Below are 7,959 nucleotides of genomic sequence, written 5' to 3'. Positions count from 1 at the left end.
TCCCAGAAACAAGAGAAAAGTAACAAAGACACTTTGTATTTCTGTGGTGCTTGTACTTTCATTTATAATTTTTTATCTGATTCTTGTCTTAGTTTTGCTAAAAGATTTTCAGGTTTTTTTCATCTTTTAAAAAACCCCTCAGGTTTCATAAATCTTCTCTATTGTTTTTCTAGTTTCTATTTCATTTATTTCTCATTTATTTTTCATTTATTTCTCATCTAATCTTTCTCTCTCTATGCTAATTTTGAGCATAGTTTGTTCATCTTTTTGCAGTTCCTTGGCATGTAGTTGTTATTTATCTGATATTTTTCATTTTTCTTACTACAGGTGTATTCCAACTGTTTTTTCTTATTGTAGGTTCCTTTCTAGAATTGCTGTCACTGGATCTTGTTAACTGTAGTATTTGTTGTTTGCATTTACTTTGTCTGAAGATTTTTAAAATTTTCTTTTTGATTTCTTCAACTCATTGTTTATTCCAGAGCTCATTGTTTAATTTCCACATATTTGTAAATTTTCTGATTTTCCTGTGCATTTAATTTCTATTTTCATACCATGTAACCAGAAGTATATTTGATAATGATTTTAATCTTCTTAAATTTTGTAAGACTTGTTTTGTTGCCTAACATATTATTTCTCCCTGAGAATGCTCTATGTGAACGTGCTAAGAAAGTACATTCTGCTGCTGTGGGTGGAGTGTTCTGCACACTATGTTGGGTCTATTTGGTCCATAGTATTGTTCAAGTCTGCTGTTGGCTTATTAGTTTTCTGGCTGGATGATCTATCCATTGCTGAAAGTGGGGTATTAGTATCTCTTATACTTATTGTATTGCTATTTTTCCATTCAGTTAGCTTCATATATTTGGGTGCTCTGATATTAGATTCATATATATTTATAATTGTTATATCTTTTGTTGAATTGACTCATTATATAATGACTTTCTTGGCTTATTGTGGCAATTTTTGAATTGAAATCTATTGACCTATTCTCTATTTGTTTGTTTTTCTTCCGGTACCAGGAATCAAACTCACAACCTTGTGCTTGCCAGACAGGTGCTTTTGCTGCTGAGCTAAATCCCCAGCCCCAAGACCTATTCTCTATTGATTACTATTTATATGATAATATCCTTTTCCATATATTCACTTTCAATTTATGTGTGTCCTTTTATTGGGGCTTGTTGATTTGGCTTTTTTAAAAAAACTGGCTTTGTAAAAAATAGACTCAGTTACTCTATATATTTTTATTAAAGAACTTAATCCATTTATATTTAAAGTAATTAATAGGCAAGAACTTAATTTTACCATTTTTTTCATTCTTTTACTGTTTTGCAGTTTCTGCCTCTATTATTGTCTCCCTTTGTGATTTGATTTTTAAATAGTGGTATGCTTTGATTTGTTTGTGTTTACCTTGTATGTATTTACTACATAAATTGAGTATATGTGATTACCATAAAGCTTTCAGAAAACATCTTACAGTTTTAAACTGATAGAAATTTAACCACTAATTGTAAAGTGATTATACACAAAGAAATAAAACTTGAGTTACTTCAATTCTGTTATTTTGTGACAAGATGAAAATTTTACTTATGTTCACAATGTTAGTTTATAGAGACACTTGAAAACTGCTAGAACTAATGCTGAGATAAAGATATTAGCCATTTTGCACCTTTTCAATTTTATTACAAAATTGGATTTTTATGAATCTCTGCTTATACTTTTGCTGAAGTTTCTTTAGCTATTTTATCCTCTTGTTTCATGCTAAAAAGCCTTTAAAGTTAAAATTAATGAACAAGGAAGCTGGGTGTGACACATCCCATAATCTGAGCATTTGGGAGTTTGAGGCGCAAGGGTTGCTGGGAGTTGGAGGCCAGCCTGGGATACATAATGAGTTCAAGGCCAATCTGAACTACATAGTGAGACCCTGTCTCAAAACAAATTAATGAAAAATTAATTGACAAATCTTCCTGTATTTTCCATTGAGCACAAGTATGTGAAGAAAGTCAACTCTGAGTCATAGACAACTCTGTGGAAAGTATGACTGAACGAAACACAGGCTGCATTTCTATGACAGGCCAGTTTGAAGTAAGTTTTAGTATTTTCAAAATATATATACATTCATGTATTTTAATAAGTGGTAATTTATTACTGTGTGTCTTAGTCTCTTTTCTCTCTTTGCTGAGACAACAAACACAACACCCAAAGTTAAAAGGAGAAAGATTTATTTCGCTCAGTTTGTGGAGGTTTCGGTCCCTAACAGGCTGGCTCCAAGGCAAGCCTGGCAGAGGAGGAAAATTCATGGCGGGAAACGTAGCAAAACAACAAGGACAGGCAGACAAGACCCCTTCTGTCCTTCATATCTGGACTGCTGGGATTAAGACAGTGCCAAACCAATCGGTGGACTGCTTCAGCAATCACACACCCTTAAAAATCCCAGCATCACACCTCCAGATTCAGCCATGTCTGAAAAAACCTAAGACTGCCTGAGGCTTTGGGGGGACATCTAGACACAAACCTTGACACTGTGTTATGATTACCTTATTATTTTGTATCATCCTATGTATTTTACTTTTCAATCTTTAAAACCTTTTCCAGCCGGGCGTGGTGGCGCACGCCTGTAATCCCAGCACTCGGGAGGCTGAGGCAGGAGGATTGTTGCGAGTTCGAGACCAGCTGGGCTACAAAGTGAGCTCAAGGCCAGCCTGTACTGCATAGCGAGACCTTGCCTCAAAAAGACAAAAAACAAAACAAACAAACAAACAAAACCCTTTTCCAGTGGTATGATTTTGCATAGAAAGTTCAATGAAAAAAGTTGCACTCTTTCCCATTTTTGAAACGGAATCTTTATTTCCATTTATTTATTTTACCAACACGATATTGTGATGTTCAACAAAAGAAAATGTTCCCTATTTACAGCTTTTTCTGGGCTACTATTATTTATTTCATTTCATGATTATTCCTAAAAGTAACTTTGCCATAGAAAGGAATGAATGGTAAAACATAACCCACTCCCGCGGCCAACCTCACTAACTAGAGTACGTGGGTTTAATCCCAAAGTCATGGAGTCTATTTCAAGACTGTCCTGTTAACTGTTCCCTCCGAGCATAAGTTTTCCTGCCTCACCCTCCTCTTCTTTTATTTCATTTCTCTTCCCAGCCTCACCCAAGACCTAAGTACCGTTTTACTACCATGGATACAATGCTAGTAAAAGTACTTCTGTGGTTCACTCACCAGAATGGGCTGCACAGAAAAGTGATAAAAGACGGCAACCAAGGCATGAAGAGATGGAAGAGCTGTCTAAAAAACACAAAAACTCTTCTTTTGCTAATGCTGTGTCATCCTGGGAGTGATGGGGTGCTACATGTCGAACCTGGGGCAAAATGATTCAGATAAAGTGTTTGTGGAGAAAGCATACTAGCGGGAAATTTTAAAAGAAGTAAAAACAAGGAATTGTGTGAATAAAATATTGAACCTCATTACAATTTAAGAAACACACAAACATTCAAACTGGCAGAAACGAAGAAATGAGGTGTTGGAATGATAAAGATGGAGAAATAAGCAACAAATACGTTGGAGTGTAACATGTGGAGTATAATCGGACTATAAATTGGTACACATTTCTTGGTGAATTTAGCAATATTTCTCTTTTTAAAAAATCTGCAGCCACATTAGCACACCATTTCTAACTATAATTTATTCAGAAGAAAAAGCATGATTTTTAGTAAAGAAATAATCCCCTATAAGTTAAGTACAGCACTTATACAGAAAAATCTGTAAATACTTCAGCTGTCCAAATATATGGTTTAGATTAGCTGTACTATTGTATACGCTCTGGAGATTTATCCAGTGACGTAAAAATGTGAAATATTCAAGGATATGGAAAATACACTATTAATAAAAAAAATTACTATGCATTACAGTATTCCTTATACTTAGAAAATGACTAGAGAGATGTATTTGAAATAGAAATAAAATCTGTATCCCCTTCTCTTCTTTCACTCTCCTTTCCTGCGCTTTCCTTTCGTTAATCTCAAGCGAAGGTCAGTAATGTCAAATTCTGCGATACTGTTTGGAAGTCAGGAATGTAGTTCCCCTTGCTTGCTTCTTCTGCCCCCATGCGGTAAGATTGGTAAACTGAACCAAGGACAGCCTGGACTAACTGCGGGTTCACCTAATCTCTCCTTGTTCGCCATTGTTTAGGCTTGCTGTAGGCCAGGGAAGGGGAAGTCCCAAGGACAGAAATTGTGCTTGGGGAGAGACGGAGCTTACGCTAGGTTTCTAGGGAACAGGAGCCATCGCTACCCTTCAGGTATGTGAGACTAGCCGTCCACACCACAAAGGAGGGGAGGGCATTTGATCAAATCAATTGTTATTATTATTATTATTTTTGTTTTTGTTTTTTTCCGGTACCGGGAATTGAACTCATGACTTTGTGCTTGCCAGGCAGGCACTGTGCCGCTGAGGTAAATCCCCAGCCCCTAATTCTGTTCTTTTTTTTTTTTTTTTTTTTGGTTCTCAAATCAATTATTTAAAGGTATAAGAAAATAACGTTCAACATGTGAAGACTTTTAGGGTGGGAATTTTTACCAAATTCTTTTGTAGCCAGCCGTTAGCTAGAGGCAATGAAAAATGACAGAAAATGTGTTGGGTTGGTTTTTTTTTTTTTTTTTTTTTTTTTTTTTTTTGTACCTATTTTTTCTTATTCTGGTAAGAGCACCACAACTTTATCTACTTGGGTTTTTCACTTACATGAAATGTAAACCTTTCCTGGCTTCAGCAGTTCTCGCATGGAAAACACCCATAACACTATAAAACACTAAAACGCTGTATTCCTCCGTCCATCGTATTTTATTTGGAGATGAAAATATGCACTCAAAGAAATGTTTCCTTAAAATCAAGCAGCCTGTTTGGGGAACTGACACACGCTACAACTCTAAAGGCTGAAAAATCTATGCAAATAAAAATAAACTATGGAGGAGCCATCTAGGATGAGCAGTAGAGAGCATTTATTGGATAGATCTCAATAGATCAATACCTGATATATAATGAGATGCCTTAACACTAACACCAACATTGTGAATATTAAATCACAAATATTCTTTGAGTATATTTTGCTTTGAACACCAAATTTGATCACTGACAGAACGGTCACATGGAGAACTGATGCTATCTAGTTTTCTGATTTATCTCCCATGTTTTGAATGGGTACAGGCCTTTTCAGGACACTGAGTGATAAAAAACAGTATGATGCTTAATGTTGAATCTGGACAGGTTGCAGGTTCAGTTATGACACTAAAAAGCAGAAAGTTCAAGGATGTGAGCAAAGGCAAGTTCTAGTATCACATACAAAAAGAAAGCAAAATGGTGTTCAAGTGCAGGTAGTCAATTTGGGGTTTCAAATGAGGAATAAAGAAAAAAGTTAGACTCTAAGTATGTTCTAGATTCAAGTACAAAGACCGTGAAATGGACAAAGTACAAGTGTCATGGTATCTGACTGAGACTGGAAGTGGCAGAGATTCTACTGACGGGATCAAAACCAGTGACTCATGGAGAGGCTATGTAGTTTAAACCTCTATGAAATAAATATCTCCTCTTTTATGGTCCTTCTAGTGTACTTGTTGAAAATTAACAAATGATAAATGGTACTTCCATTATTTGGTACAACAGTAGGCTGTATATACAGTTGCAAGTTTAAAATAATAATTTACAACTCTAGATAAGTTTTTAACTCTCTCAATTTTTGAATATGCACACTTGCGTTAGCAAGGAAGTAAGGGAATGATCAAAGACCAAGCATGAAGTGAAAGCAGAAATCGAGAGAAGAAAATGACATTAAAGTTGGGACTTTGTCTGAAGAAACCTGCCCATTCCTGATGCACAAACTTACACTTTGATGGCTGCATAGAACAATAGGAACAGCATGCAATGTTTGGGTTTTGCCAAGAGGGATGAGGGACACAAGATAAAAACAAGGTGGCTGAAAAGAAGTATACCCTGCAGAGGAACATAATGGGAGAATGCCTTTTATCTTTGATAATGGGAGAAAGAGAGTCAAATTCTGAGTTTTCCTCCATGCAAGCTAGCCCCTTGTGCAGCTTGGGGGAATAATTCACTACTTACATGGCACTAAAAACTGAGCAATAGGTAATTTACTTTGAAGCTATAAAAACTGTAGTATTTTCAAGAAATAGAAGAAAAAATGCAAATTCTCTCTGGAGAAATGCATTTTCCAGTCATAAAGTTACCACAGATATAATTCATCAAACTTATATTCCCAAATATCACAAAATCCACAAGGAAACAAAATGCCATGAATAAAGGCCAACAATAAAGACTACAGCAGAATATGACAAAGAATTCTGTTACTCATATTATCAGAGAAAATATAAAAATATGTTTTATAAGAGTAATAAAGAGCTAGGGATGCAGCTCCGTGGTAGAATGTTTGATGTGCATACACAAGAGCATCGACTGGATGCCCTGCACTGTAAAAAAAGAACATTGAGATGTTACTAAAAAACAGATGAGCTGTTTAAAAAATAAACAGAATGTGACATAAGCTATATAATATATATATATATATATATCTTTACTATTTATACTGAAATAAAAAGCCAAAATGATAAGTTTAGTGGTGGTTTATACATACCTAAAGAAAGTTAGTGAACTTAGAAATAGTTTTAAGGAAATTATACAGTATAGAAAAAACAAGGGCAGGCTGGGTGTGGTGGTACATGCCTGTAACCTCAGCACTCAAGAGGCTGGGGCAGGAGGGTTGCTGTGAATTTGAGGCCAGCCAGGACTGCACAGTGCGACCCTGTCTCAAAAAAAGAGGCAAAGACATAAATAATGCAAATGGATGAAAAATTTCTGGGCACCAGAATGACCAATTCAGAGTTTCATGATAGAATTGAAAAATGCAGTAATCCTAGAGAGGAAGGCTGAAGATTTCCCAGGTTAATGAAAGACAAGAATCTTCAGATTTAAGATCTCCGCACCCAGACAAATTATAGAGCATTAGAGAAGCACAAAGAAAAGGTTGTAAAAGAAGCAAGAAGGAAAGGCAGGTTAGGTACAAAGTCAGGCAATTTTCAGGCTGAGTTCTGAACAACCATGTTATTATCAAGATAGTAGAAGTGTACCTTCAAATTTTAAAATAAAAACCTAAAATTGAGTATCCAGGAAAATTCTCACTTTTCAAAAGGTGATGGTAGTGATGAAATAAAATGTTTTCCTGACAAAAGGAATTTACTACTAAGAGATTTACAGTTGAGGAATTCTAAAGGCTGCCTTTCATGTATACAACAATAATGAACTTATCAGTATAAGATATAAAGAACAAAGTGGTAAATATATGAAATATATAAATGAATCTCAATAAATACTGACTAGAAAACAGTAATATTAATTGGGAGATGAAAATAAAAGAAAATTATATCGTAGTAAACAGAGAAATCAGAATTAAAATTTTGCGGTGTTCTTTTATATTTTAAAAGAGGTTCATGGTACTAATTTTATATTTTGTTGCAGACATGAATCCTCCTCTTCAGTACCCATGTTTCTCCCCTCCTTTTGAGAATACTGGGGCTCAGGACCTCCTTGCCTACTTGGAAGTTAGCCTTGGCTGCAAAATTAGCTGACATGTGAAGTATTTAAAATGTGGATTGAGTAACTACTCTTCCTTTGTGACTGGGTCCAGAAATTTGTACTATTTTGTTGAACTTTCACAGCCTTTAACCCAGAGTGAAATCTTGGTTCTTCTGAAAACTTAAGATTATCTGTAGAACAATGTAACACCTAAATGCTTTATCTCAGTAGAAACAGCATTTGGTCATTTCCTGAGTTCAGGAAAGTTTTTAGGAATAAAATAAACTTAAAAATAAAAACTTCAAGAATAAAAGGCAGTAGAAAAAACATAGAATTGCATGGGTTTTTGAAGATCGAAAACTACCTCACTATCCCAAA

This window comes from Chinchilla lanigera, unplaced genomic scaffold (genome assembly GCF_000276665.1).
Source record: "Chinchilla lanigera isolate Chin_1 unplaced genomic scaffold, ChiLan1.0 scaffold00065, whole genome shotgun sequence".
Lineage (NCBI taxonomy): Eukaryota > Metazoa > Chordata > Mammalia > Rodentia > Chinchillidae > Chinchilla > Chinchilla lanigera.
The sequence above is the reverse complement of the archived record's forward strand: the minus strand, read 5'-3'. Positions refer to the sequence as shown.